Source organism: Ambystoma mexicanum, chromosome 14 (genome assembly GCF_040938575.1).
Source record: "Ambystoma mexicanum isolate Mex_15411 chromosome 14, UKY_AmexF1_1, whole genome shotgun sequence".
In the NCBI taxonomy this organism is placed as follows: domain Eukaryota; kingdom Metazoa; phylum Chordata; class Amphibia; order Caudata; family Ambystomatidae; genus Ambystoma; species Ambystoma mexicanum.
The window spans coordinates 198,069,481-198,087,353 of NC_090940.1; the positions used below are offsets into that span (position 1 = coordinate 198,069,481).

General features: G+C 45.0%; 1 protein-coding gene across 10 annotated transcripts in view; it reads left to right on the plus strand.

Moving 5' to 3' along the window:
- PPM1A (protein phosphatase, Mg2+/Mn2+ dependent 1A) overlaps window positions 1–17,873 on the plus strand; it is an 896,181-nt gene that overhangs the window by 150,764 nt on the left and 727,544 nt on the right. The window lies entirely within an intron of this gene.

Sequence of the window (17,873 nt, forward strand, 5' to 3'; positions counted from 1 at the left end):
CCAATCCTGGACCACGTATGGCAAGAAGGCCTCAAGACGATGCGTCATCCGTTCTCGGAACCGGCTATTAAGGGGCGTATTGAGAAAAAGTTTAAAGCTCCGGAGTCCACTCCAAAATGTCTAACATCACAGCCACTGTCAGACTCTGTGGTATCGGCGGCAGCTGCTAGGAAGGCCAGAGTACAGCAAAAATGTTCAACCCCACCAGAAAGCGAGGCAAGGAGACAGGACGCCTTCGGGAAAAAGGTGCTCTCAGTCGGCGCCACGACGGTAAGAGCAGCCAACTCCTTGGCGATTGTATCACGTTACGATAGGGAGATGTGGCATAAAATAGCCCCTATCCTAGAACACCTGCCGGAAGAACATCGCAAAGCAGCCATGTTACTAGTACGGGATGGTGAGGAGGCCTCGAACCATGCAATTAATATTGCGGTGGACCTAGCAGAGTCGGGGTTCAAACAAATCAATCATGGCGTAGTACTTCGTCGACAAGCGTGGCTCAAATGTACTACTTTTAGACCTGAAGTCCAGTACAAAGTTCTAGACATGCCATGTGAAGGAGAACATCTGTTTGGAGACAAGGTTGATGAAGCCTTGAAGGGGATGAAGGAAGACACGGATACCGCTAGGTCTCTTGGCGCCCTCCAGACAGGTAGAAGTTTTCGCTCTTTTCGCCCCTTCAGGGGTGCCTCCGGAAACTCCCGCTTTGGAGCCTCTAGGGACCGTGGATTTAACAGGCCCTCATACTCCTCACAAGGTTACAGACGGGCATCCCAGTCGGCACGTAGAGGCAGAGATTATCAAGCCTCCAGACGACGAGGCTCGGGTCCCTCGTCGACGAAGGACAAGCAAACCAGCAACCAATGACGGCCTTCGGAACATCCTGGGGGGTCGAGTCTCTCATCATATCGACCAATGGAAATGCATCACCACAGATCGATGGGTTCTGGACACGGTTCGCATGGGTCATGCGCTGCAATTCAAAAACAAGCCTCCAAGTCTTCCGCCAGTGTTTTCGGCCCAGCCCCACCTTCGAGTTCTAAGACAAGAGGTGGCGCTTATGCTACAAAAAGGAGCGGTAGAACGGGTTCCTGTGGCACAGGAAGGACAAGGGTTTTATTCCCGGTTCTTCGTCGTCAAGAAGCCAAATGGAAAATGGAGGCCCATTCTCGACCTGAGGGTACTCAACAAATGGCTGAAGAGCTCAAAATTCAAAATGCTAAAGCTCCAGGAGGTTATCAGGTCAGTGCAACCCATGGATTATCTGTCGTCGCTAGTTCTTCAGGACGCATATTTTCATATCCCAATACGTCCACGGCACAGGAGATATTTAAGGTTCGTCGTCGGGCGAAAGCATTTTCAGTTCAAGGTCCTCCCGTTCGGTCTCAAGTCCTCCCCCAGGACGTTCACCAAGTGCTTGGCCCCCGTAGCGGCCCATTTAAGGAAGGACGGCCACCATGTCTATCCATATCTAGACGACTGGCTGGTCAGAGGCTCGTCCATGGAACAAACACGAAACAGTCTGGGGGCCACGATGTCCCTCTTACAGGAACTGGGCTTCGCGATAAACTTCAGCAAGTCCTCCGTAGAGCCTTCGAGGACCTTGGTCTTTCTAGGAGCGGAGTTTCATACGCACACAAGCCTTGTAAGACCATCCAGCGAAAGAATACAGAAGCTACAAAGCAAGGCGTCGGAATGGAGATGCGGTACCAGGGTGTCGGTGCGCAAATATATGTCCCTGCTAGGGACCATGTCGTCCTGCATTCCGTTGATAAACAACTGCCGTCTGTTTGAGACCTTGCCAGGAATTTCTAGCGGACCGTTGGACGCAGAGCCAAGGTCGCTGGTCCGACAGACTGGTCATCGACGAACAACTGGTACAAGCACTCTTCTGGTGGAGAGTTTCTACTCATCTAACGAAAGGAATGCCTCTGGTGGAACCGGAGTTCCAGAAGACGGTGGTGACGGATGCATCGCTGAGCGGATGGGGAGCTCATCTGGAGACGTTACAAGTACAAGGCCGGTGGTCGTTACAAGAGTCCTCCCTGCATATCAACCTGCTAGAACTGAGAGCAGTGCGGTGGGCTCTAAAATCTTTTCTTCCTCAACTGAGAGACTCTGTGGTGCGTGTCATGACGGACAACACGACTACAATGTTTTACTTAAGGAAACAAGGAGGAACACGTTCCAGGTCCCTGTCGACGGAGGCACAGAAAATCTGGCATTGGGCCCTGCAACACAACATGCTAATCTTGGCGTTCCACCTACCAGGCGTGAGAAATGTGGAGGCAGATGCCCTCAGCAGGGAAATGAACGAAGTTCACGAATGGGTGCTGAACGACCAGCAACTACAACATGCATTCAAGAAGTGGGGACATCCTTCCATCGATCTGTTCGCGACGAAGGACAACAGAAAATGCCCGCAGTATGCAAGCAGATGGCCTCAGCAGGGCTCACTGGGAGATGCGTTCTCCTTCCCATGGACGAACAAATTCCTGTACGCATTCCCTCCTTTTCCTCTTATCCGGAGGACGTTGCAATGGATCCTCAAGTACCCATGTCTGGTGATTCTGGTAGCCCCGTATTGGGCCAGACAGGTGTGGTTCTCAGACCTGCTGCATTTGGCTGCGGCAGAGCCAATGAGGTTCAGGAAGATCCCCAACCTTCTGTCTCGACTGGAGGGTATCGTCTGGCATCACGACCCGGACAGCCTCAAGTTGACGGCCTGGCTCCTGACTTCGCCGAATTTGGCCAGCTAACGATTCCGGAGGAGTGTCGTCGTATTCTGCAAGAGCACCTTCCACAAACACTTCATACTCTTACAAATGGAGGAGTTTCTGTCAGTGGTGTGGGGATCAACCAGGTTTGGTTCCGCAGTCGATTATGCCGGAACAGCTCCTTCCATACTTGCTGTTCTTAGCTCAAAAGGGCTTATCGGTGTCGTCGATAAAAGTACACCTGGCTGCCATCTCCAGGTTTACACGTCAACGACATTCCGCACCATTATTCAGCGACCGCCTGATTAAGCACTTCCTTAAAGGGTTGTTCAGGAGTTTCCCTCCCGAGAAGAGATTTCCTCCGGTGTGGAGCCTCAATCTGGTGTTAGCGTCTCTTATGAAACCTCCCTTTGAACCAATGTCATTGTCGTCTCTAAAGTTTTTGTCCTGGAAATTGGCCTTCCTGGTGGCCATCACTTCAGCCCGACGTATTTCGGAAATCCAAGCTCTAATGGTAGACCCACCATACTTAAGATTTTTTAAGAACAAGGTGGTCCTTGCCACTAACCCACAGTTCATACCGAAAGCTCCGTCAGTGTTCCATAAACATTCCTCTATTGTCTTACCTACTTTTTTTCCAGAGCCATGCTCGGGAGCGGAGCGCACGTTACACACATTAGACGTGAAGAGGGCTCTCAAGTTTTATCTTCATCGCACGCAACCTTTCAGGGAAACAAGGCAATTGTTCGTGGCCTATGGTCTGGGTGCTAAAGGCAAAGCCATTTCAAAGCAAGGACTGTCAAGATGGGTATAGTCTACCATTTCGTACTGCCATTCCAAGGCTGGGAAGCCTCTTCTGCGACGCCCAAGAGCTCATTCCACTAGAGCGGCGGCATCGTCGACGGCGCTGTGGTCTGGAGTCCCTCTGGGGGACATCTGCATGGCGGCTACCTGGGCGGCTACACACACTTTTACCCGCCATTACTGCCTGTCACAACAACATGCTGAAGATACTCGGATGGGACAGGCGGTGCTTCGACACCTATTCCAATAAGTTAAGCCCCGGTTGAGGGGTTAGATCTGGTTGCAATTATGATTGAATATTGTTCGTTCTCTATGTTAACTATTGCCGATGGGTACACGACCATAGGGAACTGGCATTGTGAGGAAAGTATGTGAGTTTGCATGTACGCCTCCTCTTTTCGGGATGGTACTGCTATGTAATCTATTCTAAGCATGTGAATCCATGAAAGATCCAATGCTGGAGAAGGGAATAGTTTCTTACCTGTAACTCCATTTCTCCAGCATTGGTATCTTTCATGGATTCACATGCGCCCGCCTGCCTCCCCTGGCCATGCAAACTGGTTCCCCCACTACTTTGGGGGCTGAAATCTGAGGGAGCGCGGGGGCGGGTCCTGTATTTATATCATGGCGTCCTGACGGCGCGGGCACGCATGATACAAAACGAGGTGGATAGGACGCATAAGCGTCGAAAAAGTTTTCCTACGGGAAAGGGTCTATATAATGTACCGGGGATTCCCAGCCTGACGACGGGGAATATTCTAAGCATGTGAATCCATGAAAGATACCAATGCTGGAGAAATGGAGTTACAGGTAAGAAACTATTCCCTTCTTTTCATACACTTCGACCACTGGGTATTACACGCATTATAAATAAACAATAAAAATAAAAATGAATACATCTGCTGAGAATTGCTTGGGCCTTGTCAGTAAGAGTGTAGCAGCTCAACTGAGAAGTGCTGATGTTGTCCCATCAAAAGTATAGCAGCCCCACTAAAATGAACTAGCATTGCCTCAACAAAAGCATAGTATTACAATTTTATAGTAGCCCTGTTTAGCGAGCTAACTGAGGAATACCAGCATTGCCCCATTTCAAATATGGCAGCAGTAGAAAATGGATTACACAGCCCTGCTGAGAAGTGCTGTTACTGTCTCTTTAAAAATATAGAAGCCCATTAGCGCTGCACCATTAGGCCCTGCAAATACTGTCCCATTGAATGCTATTACACTGAACAATAGCAACAGTATGGCAAGGTCCATACTGGGTTCTATGTGATAATTCTGCATTTTAAAGAACAAATGCAAAAAAAGACAGATTTATTTCATCCGATTTGTGTGGTCATCAAAAGACCGAATTATCACATTCTACTGACCCCCTACCCTGCTACCCCCCACCCCAAAAGGTGATCCCACCTCACCCCACACTCCCACCATCTCCCACGCTGTTACCTAAAATGCAATTTCAGGTAACAATCAATAAAATGCAGCTACTAAAGAACAAAGCATTAAGATCTGCACTAGGCATAATCAAAAGAGATCACATTTCACATCACAGGAGAGATGCACATTGGCTACCCATCCAAGCCAGAATACTCCACAAAACACCAACCTACCACAACAACCATCTCAACCGCAAAGCTGCAGTCAGATGCCTTAGATCTAACACAAACTTGCAGCTACACATCCCACGCTTCAGCAACGTAAGACAGGCAGCTCTAGCTTCATTGTAGCAGCCCCTAGAATCTGGAACTCCCTCCCTGCTAACATTAGTAATGAGCCCTCATTGATTAAATTCAAGAAACTCCTCAAAACGTGGCTCTTTAATAAATACTAAGCTCTGTGCTCTCTTCTGTAACGACACACTGCATGACCTATGTAAATATTGTATAGTAAAGGTAAACGCTGTATATAACCCATGTAACCACTGTATATGTAACAACCAAGATCAAGTATTCTTATCTTTTACCATGTAACCTTGAGTAAAGCTTTCTCTGTAACTACGCAGTGATACCCTTGGGTTTGGGCGTCTAACAAATACAATAAATAAATACCTTCCTTGGAATTCAGGGGAGTTACCTCCCCAACGCCTCTGTTCCCCGCCCATAGCATTTACCCTCATCACGTGCACACTCGGAGACATTCAGTCTCATTTGCCCTCTCCCTCCGCAGATGCAATGGATGCAATGCAAGAGGGGTGCAGAGATGTAGAGATACACCCAACCCAAAAACATTTTTAGAAATTGAGGGACAGACTTGCTTTGCATCTGTGCCTCCATTTCTAAAAATTGTTTTGGGTTGGGTGTTCCTCTCATCCGTGCACCCGTGTGCACAGATGTAGAAGTATACCCAAACCAAAACGATTTTTAGAAATTGAAGGACAGATGCAAAGCAAAAGTCTCTTGCTTTGCATCTGTCCCTCAATTTCTAAAAATCGTTTTTTACCCGGGCCGCCAGAGAGAGACACAGTATGGATGGAACAAATGGCCATCGATACTGCGTCTCTTCTCTATGGCCCTGGAGGTGGAGGGCGGTGGCTCAGCCCCAACTTCATTCTGCCGCGTACTCGGCACTCCTGGTCCGGACGTCGTAGGTCGGATAGACAATAAATCACGTTATTGGAAGAACCTAGTTACGCATCACACAGCAGGCACAATTTTCACTTGCTTTCAATGGCGATGCTTTTAAAGCAGCACAGAGGGTAGGCATTCATTTTGCCCCTCTCCTACCTCCACCACTGAGTACAGAACTTATTGTAGAGTGCAAAGAGATACTTTTGGAGGTGTGACGAAGCACACCGCAGAGACAGTTTTCTGAAAAAAGAAAGAAACTGGTAACGCCCCAATGCTTTCAAACTCTTCCACCACTGTCAAGGAAATGTGCGCTTGCACTGTAAAAACATGTATCCCTCATAAGAATACTGGAACGAGGAAATCTAGCATTGATGAAGGAGGAAGACCTGTGAATCTGAATACCCGCTCTAGTCTTCCACAAATGCAGGACAGACACCATACAAAAGAAATTATGCCTTACGGGCGCAAGAGAAGTATCAGTGGAAGGGGTTGCAGTAGTGGAAGTAGAGGAAAGCAGGGAAAACATTGTATTGCAGCGAAAAAGCAAGGCACTTGAGCGACTCCTGAGCTGCGCTGATACATTGTCATGAGTGGCACACAACGAGATGTTTGCTGTGTGGTGTGTTCGGCTGCAGCACAGAAATGGAGAAAAGCATTTCCTGATCGGTATGCCAGATGCAGCTGAACAATCAGACGGAGAGGACGAACAAGGTATGGTCTACCCAGGGAGTGAAAGTGGGCGGGCCAGAGATTGAAATATTCTGGATGGGACTAAGCCAAACCCAAGAAGACAGTAAAAGTGCTGCAACCGGCCGACCTGACCCCCAAACCCCCCACTACAACTTACTCCTCAGTGGGTCATACCCCGAATAGATAGCCTTGGGCAGGAGAATGAAACCAGGCGAAAAGAGAATCAAACAAGTAGAGCGCAGCTCTTCCTCCTCACAATACAATATAAGAATATAGGTACTGAACTGGAATTTATACAGTTGCTAGTCACAATTGAAGGGCTTAAAAGACCAGGGGATGAGGATTGTCCCCCTTGGCCTCTTATAATAAAATTCAAGGGAAAGAGGGATTTTCTCCTGGAACACTTAGACCAAGAAACCACCAAAACCTCCTTTTGGAGAACTTAGTTAACGCTTTATTTTGGGAGCACTTTATTCCAACCGGACTGGAAAATGTTTGCTGACCTGAGGTCATCAGGAGCACTACATTTTTGTTATTTAAAAAGTATCCTTGCATAGCTTTTTGGTGAACCATTCGTATTGGGAACAGCGATAGGTTTTGGACATGACTGTGCCAGTTCATTTGGACTGCCAGTTTCCTTAGTATTCCTCTGAGACAGCGAACCCCTCTAGGGATAGAGGCAGACACCCACCCCCCTTTTTGTGTTGAATGAAGAAAGACTTGTTAAGAAGCATCCACTGTTTCTGAGCAATTCTTGCAACCCCTCACCGAGGGCAAATGCACCATATTCAAGAAAACTAAATTTATTTAGGTTTAACAGGGCATGGCTTACCTTAAAGGAATGGTTCGGCCAAACATTTTTATTGCAAAAAAAGATGGGCAATAATAAAAAAAATAGATTGGCACTTTTAAGTCCCTATGTAAAATTTTTAGCAAATGAAGCTCAAAATTTACAAAAGGAAGCACATGGGGGCATCCATTTTGTGAAATTGATGCCCGCCTGTGCTTGCTTTTGCGGCACTAATGAAGGGAAAGCCAGCCAGCTGTAGTAAACAAAAGCTAACACTGGGTGGCTTTTCCTTCATTGGTGCCGGGACTCGGAGGACGCAGACCGGAGACTACAGGCAGAAAAGCTGCAGCTGCATCTCGGTAAGTGCTATTTATTGAAAAAAAAAATAAGCACTAGCTGCGTTTTTTTTCCTCTAAGTTTTCCGGGCTGAAGGAGCCCGGAAAACTTAGAAATAAAACCGCAGCTTTAAAAACGTATCTATGTTTGCGGTAGCGCTTGAAGCTACCGCAAACATAAATACAACGTTATCTCGGGAGCCTGAGAAATTTAGAAAGAAAAAACGCAGCATTTTCAAACATAAATACGTTTTTAAAGCTGCGGTTTTCTCAGTTTTCCGGGCTCCTCCAGCCCTGAAAACTTAGGGAAAAAAAACGCAGCTAGTGCTTATTTTAAAAAAAAAATAAACACTGAGATGCAGCTGCAGCTTTTCTGCCTGTAGTCTCCGGTGTGCGTCCTCAGAGTCCTGGCACCAATGAAGGAAAAGCCACCCAGTGGTAGCTTTTGTTTACTACAGCTGGCTAGCTTTTCCTTCATTAGTGCCGCAAAAGCAAGCACAGGCGGGCATCGATTTCACAAAATGGATGCCCCCATGTGCTTCCTTTTGTAAGTGTTGAGCTTCATTTGCTCAAAATTTAACATAGGGATTTTTTTTTTTTTTAAAAGTGCCAATCTATTTATTTATTTATTTTTTTTTTATTGCCCATCTTTTTTTGCAATAAAAATGTTTGGGCGAACCATTCCTTTAAAAGGGAAGAGTGCTATGCTTTGCATAGGAAAGAAAACTGCTCTCATACTTTTTAGTTTTAGTGAAGCTGTGAATGCTACACCACTTTTCGCAGGATTCTTCATCTCTGCGTCCTTTCTAGCAATTATTCAATGTGGATATGAGGACAATGTGTACTCACTGTCTCGTGGACAGATTTGCGATTTGACTTTGAATCTTCATAGTAACCTGCACCCAATACAACATCTCTTCTGGGAGTCCGGTTTACATAATTTCATGTGGCAGGACATGAATGTCTAGGTCCTTGGCTTTCTCTATAGAATGGTAATCATGTGATAGTTCACACGTTTACCCAGTTAATTTATTGCACGTTCCAGGGGAAATTCCCTTCACAATAAAAAGGTTAATTGTATAAGAAAACAAGTACACAGGTTCTACTACTATGTGCACAATTAAATTGGTTACATACCTGTAAGGTCTTTATTACTGAGTTAGACTAATAGGGAAATAGTAGACACAAAGTTTTAATCCACACCTCCATCCAGCACAAAGGAAAGCATTTAATCAAAGTTTTCTGATAGTAGAACCTCACCCATCCCTCCCACACCACCTACTTACGGCTATCTTGTCCCAGGGCAAAGGTAATAAGAGTATGTAATCATTTTATGCTTTTAACTTTGTTTGTGCCAGGGTTGATCAATTCAGTATGTTTCCAGTGATGCAATGAAGTGATACCTATACATGTTTAAACTATTCCTGCACATCTTTTGTCTCAAATGGATCTAATGGAGTAGGTAACCCTTTATCTTTTTCCTGTTGGAAAGCCACGGGCATTTAAAGAATGGATGCACTTCAGGATACGCCATGTAGTGTTTTTAAAGCAAGGTATTTCTCGGTTTGGGGGTGTTTGATCGTGTGAGAATTGATCGCGGCAAACTGCTAGGAAAAAAAACAGCCCGCATTCAATCAATTATCATATGATCAAACACACCACCCCCTTCTCTACTTACCTGTTTGCTTGCCGCCTGGTCCACTTCAGCCCTACAGCGTCAGATCTGTCCCTCTAACGCAGGTCGGATCCGACGCGCACAGTCCCTTTTTCTTTTTTTTTTCTAATCCCCCGCTTCCAATATTGAAGAATCGGGGGGACACCCCTGCAATCCCCCCCAAGGCTAATACATACCAAACATAGGGAGTGGAGCAAACACCCCCGCAATCTCAGCTCCATATGTTCTTTATGTATTAGCCAAATTGTTTTTATTTGGTCGTATGGTACAGGCCAAATTCGGTCAAATGTACCCTTCGGCCAAATAAAAACGAACAAATATACGAATACCTATTTCTCTGCTGTTTCAAAATTGTCAATTCTAATGCAAGTGGCAGATCCGTTTAGGAATAAAAGTCCAATATTTATTTTATTGTATATTGGTTTATGTTATCAAACCTTTCACAATTACTTTATCCATTAGACAAAAATTATAAAAGGAGAAATAGAAATTATCGGTCAGATAAGACGCATCTAAAAAGAAAGAATCCTACATTATCATTCCACGGATAAAACACAAATTTGATTTAAAAATCTTCTAACCTTAAGATCAGTGAGACATTTCCACATAAAGACTGTTCCACAAATTTTGGTCGGGCCCCTTATAGTTCAAATACGTGAAGTCCTTAAAAGTGCATAATTTGTGCCGAGTTAAAAAAGGGGCAATATAATCAAACGTTTGTAGGTTTCAATTTTGGAATTTTGTTGACAGTCTACACATTCTCAAAGTATGTGGTGTGCCCTATCTAGATCCCAGAATTTCCATGGTAGGTAATTGATTTAATTTGAATTTCAAGTAAAGATCTCTCTTCCTGACAGGGGAAGCAAACTAGATATGTAGGCAAGATACCTCTTCTAACAATTTTAGCATATTCTGAGTGCTAGGAGTCAGACTGTAATGTACCAGCAGTCTTGCACCAAACATGTTGGTACAGCTTTTTTTTTAAAATCAGGAATAGTGGGTTGTGCCACTTTAGATTGTTGTCAGTAAGTTTATCATTTGTGAAACGCAAACAGTTAGAGGGAGTTTTATTATAGTCCAAGATTATTTTTTTTCTTTAAGGTTCGATCTTATCTGATCGATAATTTCTACTTCTCAGTTTTTTTTAAATCATTTTTTGGGCTAATGTATAAATGAATTGTGAAAGGTTGTTAAATAAACCAATGCACAATAAAACAAAGTCCAATGTAGTCACTCAAACAAAAATTCTCTCCTCTGAAATGACAAGACTGTTTGTGTCTTGGCTCTGGTCTAGAGGATGTTTATATGCATCTCCAGTTCTGGATAAATAAAAGGCCGTTCTTTTGGGTTTAAGGTAGATCTGAAGCAATTCTTTTTTAGTACTTCCTATGGACTTTTTTTTATCACAAAGGTGTTTCAACTAGGTCTGGTAGTGATGGCTACTTTTCTCAGAGTATGTACAAGCTGAGTTTCCTAATACAGATGACTGGCATCAAATTCCTACCAGGGAGAGATCACCCATGGTCAGTAGGATTAATGTTTTTCTGTGTAGCTTTTGTGGTGATAGAACATTCTCTGGTAGTACCTATCGGCACAGCAAACTCTTTAGCCAGACAAAATTCCCCACAAACCATTTAGGAGAAAGTATGGCATCACTAAGCAAGCAAAAAACATTTTAAGGCAGTTCAAGAGATTCCTTTATCATGATTATTTTTCAGTCCGGATCCAATCGTCACATTTCAAGCACTTTTAAGTGGCCAAAAAGACTTGCGTCACTGCACTTCATAGTGTTAATGTCAGACTGGCATGCATTGCCACAGGACTGACTTTGGAACCAAGGGCATTGAAGCAGAATGTACAAATTTGTCAATTATCCAGGTGATCAGCAATAATACAAGTGGGCATGAGATAACCAAAATTGGCCTCGGGAGGGATCGTCAATAATGTCTGTGGGTTAGCAATACTGATAATCAGGTAGGGGATTTGCTATGATGATCAAACGACAGGGTATTATTAATATTGAAAGTAGGTAGGCATTCTGCTATATTGATCCTATTCTGTATTCTCAGTACACACCATCAAACTTGATTAGTTCATATAATCTCATAGAGAATTTCCAAGCATCACACAAACCTTAAAGCTTGGACATGGTGTTACTAATCTATCCAACCATTCCTCACTATATCCACAGATCGACCCCCCCCCTTTCCCCCAGGAATCTCTACAACTCCATAAACTGCCCCACATACACATGCTCACATTACAACCAAACAACCCCACAGATACCTTCCCACACTCCACCCACACCCATAACTCCACATATATGGCTCCACTTTTCATCCTTCTCATACCCTCACAGGCACATCCTCCTCCTCCTCCATCAAGAGTTCCACATGCACATTTCGTCTCTTATAATCTGCACTCCTTGGACAAGGTACATTTCTACTCCCCCACTTACCACAAGCAGTTTCTTTCATGGCTAAACTGCAGAATTTGGAACCAGAACATTGGGATTCTGATCATGGCTTGGGTAGCGCTCTATACTGCACTTTACTTAACTGCCAAACGTAGGAGTGCTTATTCCTAAATGGAACACTAGTACAGCGTGCTACAGTAAATCAAAAAGATTGGAGAGGACAGTGGCAGGTGCAAATTTAGAACTATAAGATCCATGGCTGAAGCCAGGCTTCCAAATGTAACCAAAATTAATCCAAACTCTTGATCTTGGGTACCTCAATGAACACCAGTATGAAGTGCATTAATATAACAAAATCAATGACAATGAGGGGTCTAGTCTAATTTGGAGTTTGTAACCATACTTTCTGGATCAGGGGTTCATATTTCAATTTGAAAGCTACTAACAAAGCATAGGAAGTAATTTGCCACCTTTTTTCTCCGGATGTACAACGCACACCCTTTCATACTCGCCAAGAGTCATTTATAACTAGCCAATAGCTAGTGTCGAGTTCAAATTTTGTGACCTGATCGGGATAATAATAATGGGAATTATTTTGATGGAGCTATTGCCACCTGTGCTGCTTAAAACGTACGTGGGCTGCTCTGATTTCACCGTAGGATGAATTCTGTTTCAATGTCGGTGTTCTTCTAAATGTTGGTAGTTTTAATCTGTTTTGAGTTCCATTATCAATCACTATTAATTAGTAGCCTACAATGATTCCTTATTGGAAATCGAGAAGAACATGGGCGCCCTTCGCACTTTAGCACTTATGCTGCAGTCTCAGGGTTCAATATACAGGGCTCACCATTTCATACTCAACAAGCCATTGGCAAGTGGAGTGTAGATTTTGAGGCCTGAAATATTGTTTAAAGAGCATACATTGCCATCCTTGTCTTGCAGGGTCATTTGATTTCCCTTCCTTTGAGCTGGGCAAGTGTTCTGTCGCTTCAGTCATACCACTTCTCCGGGTTCTGGTTTCCCCTCTTGTCCGAAATTGTGCGATGTTGGTCAGATATATATTAGATGCCAGCTTTCTTATGTCACACTTGTTAACTGCCTAGAAACAAACTGGACATCAGTATGAAGTCCTATATCAAATGTAAAAAGTAAAGTGGAGATTGAGGAGATGTAGTGCCATGCTACTGACTTCTTTGGAAATAGGTCTGGAGTATAATCTGGGATTCCCTTCTTGACCAAAGTGGTATTCAATTTATCTTGCTTTGATTCCCAAATCAAATGGGTTTGTGTTTCCCATAGATCAACTGTATTCAGTGCACATAGATGTTTGAAATGTGTTGGTAAGCGATACCCTTCTTTCCGATCTGGTAGTAAGAGGAGCAGCGAACAAATTCTGAGTAGGAAGTCCAGCGTTTATTAGTGCTTTTCAGACTTTTAAATTTGGAACCAACATTTTTTTTTTTTACCTTATTGGTAAGTGCATTGGTCCAGTTTGACTCGCTTCATTGCTTTTTACAGAGCAATTATGATGCCGGGCAAGATTAGCATGCATGACCATTGGGAATAGGGATCCTCGAGCAGAATATAATTTTTTGAGAGCTTTTGCAAACTGAAACTTGCATCTGGCTTATTGGTACCATGAGAATCTGTTGGTCACAAAACACATTTTCAAACTTCGTTCTCTCTGTGCTGCAGTGCAGGTGGGGGAAAACGGGAAGTTCATGTTCTAAATCCTCTATTTTACTTGGTAATATTCCTCCTTTTCCTCCAGTATTCCTCATCTTTTTTGAAAAAAAGTTTTCTTTATTAAGAGAGCAAATTCACAACAAGGTCAGTTGTATAAACATTGTAACATAATTCAAAAGCAGTTACTTTACTTATATGTACGCAATGGTCAAACATCAGAAAAAAAAATATATATCAGGGTGTAGACAGGGGTGTCACATCTACATCAGGCAGAAGGTCACATAGGTACAGGCACAATAGCGTCCAAATGTCTTTGGGTGACAGGGCGATGGGACTGATAGCACAAAATGTTCCTCGTCATCGTTTACCATACATAGGTCCCTTAAGAAATTGGCCCGGGTTGGACCTATTGAAGATTTCCAGCACTTAAGGATACAGCGCTTGGCGACAATACATGCGACACTAAATAGACGTCTCGTGGTTTCCTTTACTCTACCAATGTCTCCAAGCAAATACTTCAAAGGGGATAGAGTCGCCGATATCGACGTTATGTCCTCAAGAAGCACAGCCACCTCTCGCCAAAAATCAACAATCAAGGGGCATGACCAATACATGTGAAATGGCCCAGCATTCGGGGCATTGCATTTGAGACAGGCCCCTGTACAGTTATCCACAAATTTAGCCAACCTAACAGGGGCATAGTGCAGTTGGTTCAAGACTTTAAATTGGATCAGTCGGAGCCCAGAGTTCATGGAGACTGATCTAGTTAGTTGGCAGTAGCGGGCCCACCTAACATCATCTATCCGTGCACCCAAATCTCGCTCCCAGGTCTCTTTGATAGTATTACGGGATGGGGTATGGGTTTGCACTAAGCTATATAGCATTGAGACCCCTTTGTTAGGACCATTCATGGATACCATTGCCCTGATACACTCATTAGTCTGGGGTTCTAAGGGAAATGTCGGCCATCTAGCAGCAAAGGCGCTTCTCATGCGATAGTATTGGAGGCGCTTGAGTTGGCCCCATCCCACTGCCGCAGTGAAGTCTGCGAGTTCACAGAACGTGCCGTCCGGGAACATGTCCCTCAAGGTGAAGTGTTTATTGGGGCCCCAGGTTTGTTGAAGGGCTTTATCAAATGTAGGGGAGATACTGGAGAAATTCCAAAGGGGAACCTCTGGGTAATAGGGGGTCTCCAGACCGATCCGTCTGTAGATTCTGGACCATGCATGCGCAGTCGTGCACACTGGGTCAAACGGGCAGATGTCACCATAGATAGGATGAAGGAGGACTGAGCGTATGTCATTGGGACGGACAGCATGTCTCTCAAGGGGTATGTGTGGGGCCGTGTCTTCGGGGTCAAACCAATGTTTCACGAATTGTGCTTGTGAAGTTAAGTAATATAGTTTGGAATCCGGTGCAGCGATACCGCCCTGTGAGAAGGGTTCAACCATCTTATCCCACCCCAGTCTAGCCGTCTTCCCATTCCAGACGAAGGAGGAGGCAAGCGATTTAAGTTTCATGAAAAAGGGCTTACCAGGCCAGATCGGGATGTTGCTGAAATAATATCGAAGTTTGGGGAGGACTACCATTTTGAGTAATGCCACCCGGCCATACAGGGACAGTGGAAGGTTAGCCCATAACTGGAACCTAGTTGTCAGATTAAGTAGCAGTTCACCATGGTTATGTGTGTATAACAGTTGTTTGTTTCTAGCAACCATGACACCTAAGTAACGGACCTGGTTAGGAGCGGGTCTAAGCCCCACTATTCCGGATAGGTCACCCGTAGCGTCGGTCAAAGGGAATATTTCGGACTTGGGGACATTGATTCTGTATCCCGAGTATTCTGAAAAACTGTGTATGTCTGACATGATGTGCTGCACGTTCTCCTTTGGGTCCCGGACATATTGTCATGAACCCTCTCGGTTGGCGATGGATGCCGTTGTTACGGCTTTGCCGCCATTAAACACTGCCACCACGTTGTTCACGTTTCTCTGTTTACGGTCTAGTGTTTTCCTCCTTCCTTTCCTCTCGCCTATTTACTTCCTGATACCCATGATTCCTTGCGTTGCAACCTTCTCCTTTCGTTTTCATGGTGAGACGCTTCCAGTGCTTTTTTCTCTCGCTCGCTTCTTTCCTCCCCTTTCGGGGGTCTCCTCCTTTCTTTCTCCTTTCTCTCTGCCTCCCTGGCGGTTCCCCCCTTCCACCGGTTTCTCTCTGCTTATGCTTCTCTGCGTTTACCTGCCTTCTGCTGGTGTTCTTTTCCTCCTTGCCATTTTTTCTCCGGATGAATCTTTGCATTGTTTCCTCGAGGATTCCCGATGCAATTGAATTCACGACAACTATGGATACATATCTCATCGCAATCCACGGCCAGCATTCCTACCGCGACACAGGGGTTTTTTCCGCCTTCGGGCTTTTTCCCCCTTACCCGCCTGCATACGGGACCGGAGCCGAGGTGGTAACCAATTCAGAGTTCCACCACGGCTTTGTCCCGTGTCAGAGCTCTAACAACTAAGAGTAAAAAGGATTACCTTGCCCACCGACACGGCGTCGGAGCGTCAGACCCTGAAGACTCAGGTGAGGAGAGTGGTGCGTGCATCGGGTGGGAAAGCGGAGCATTTGGACAATACCCCTACGGTAACTTCAAGTCTTACACAAGGTTGTGACAGTTTGCAACGCCCGAAGACACCAATGGCTACTCCAGAGCAGCTGCAGGATCAGATACAAGAGCTATGGAAAGCTATGCAGACTCTTTCTCAAGAGCTACAGACTGTCAAAGCAGAAAATGTAGTATTAAAACAATTGGTTTCGGGTAGAGAACCTCCCCCAGAATTGCCACCGGTGGCCCTACCTTCGGGGAAGTTTGACGGTTCTCCCAAGAAGCTTAAAGAGTTTTTTGAAGCTGCCACTATATACTTCACTTTCCGCCCTCGCATGTTTTCTTCTGATCAGGCTAAGGTTGGTTTCCTCATTTCGAATATGGTTGGCAATGCCCTTGCAGGGGCTTCTCCTCTAGTGACAGGAGAGGATCCCGTTTTACAGAATTACGGGAATTTTAAGGCTCTTCTCAGAAAGTCCTTTGAAAGACATGAGCTCACCTACACTGCTTGTGAGGATCTCCTGGATGTGAAACAGGGATCCTCGGACCTCCTCACTTACATCACTAAGTTTAAGACCCTGGCTGCAGAGGCTGGCTGGCCCGAACAGGCACAATTTGCCATTTTTCGTAGAGGTCTTAAAGAAGAGATAAAGGACGAATTAGCCCGGTCTCCCCGACCTGCCTCTTTTTCTGATCTTTTATCCTCTGTCCTACAGATTGAACATCGACTCGAGGAGAGGCGTAATGAAAAAAGACGTTAGAGAAAATCCCTCTAGCATCGGTACATCATCCAACACTCTTCCTCCATCTTCTAAACAGAGTGAAGAACCTATGCAGATCGGAACCACCCGAGCACCACTCACCGCGGAAGAAAGAAGGAGACGGAGAGAAAGAGGTCTTTGCGCCTACTGTGGGTCTGACAAACATCTGCTCAAAGACTGTTCCGAACTACCTCAACGGCGTTCGGGAAATGAATCACCCCGGTTTTAAAAGGGACAGAAAACCGGTGGTTATCTAAATCTTCCAGTCCCTACGTTTCATTGGCTGTATCCACAAAGAAGACACCAGAAGATTCCAGACTCATGGTTATCAATATCAGCGTGATGATCCAAGACCAGCTCGTAGAGACATTGGCACTCTTAGACTGCGGAGCAGCCGGTAACTTTGTTGATACCTTATGGGTTGACAAGGTGGGTCTCAAAAGGCTAGCAAGACTCGAAGATCAGAAGGTGGAGGGTGTAGATGGTACTCCCTTGTCTTCAGGACAAATAACTGAGACTACCGAGGAGCTAGAAGTCCGGATTTCCCAACATGTGGAGAGTCTAAAATTCGACATCATTAGAGCTGCCCATTTTCCTGTTATTTTGGGGATCACTTGGCTCAGGAGACATAACCCACAAATAGACTGGGTATCTAATATGCTACGTTTCTGAGTTTTGCAAAAAGCATAGTATTCCCCAACAATCTTACTTACAACTACAGGTCACCCCAGCTTCTTGTCAAGAATCCTCAACTGTCCATAATATGGCACATCTTGGTGAGACTTTCAGAGAGGTTTTCACAGAAGTCAAGCCAGCACCTTTGCCACCCCATC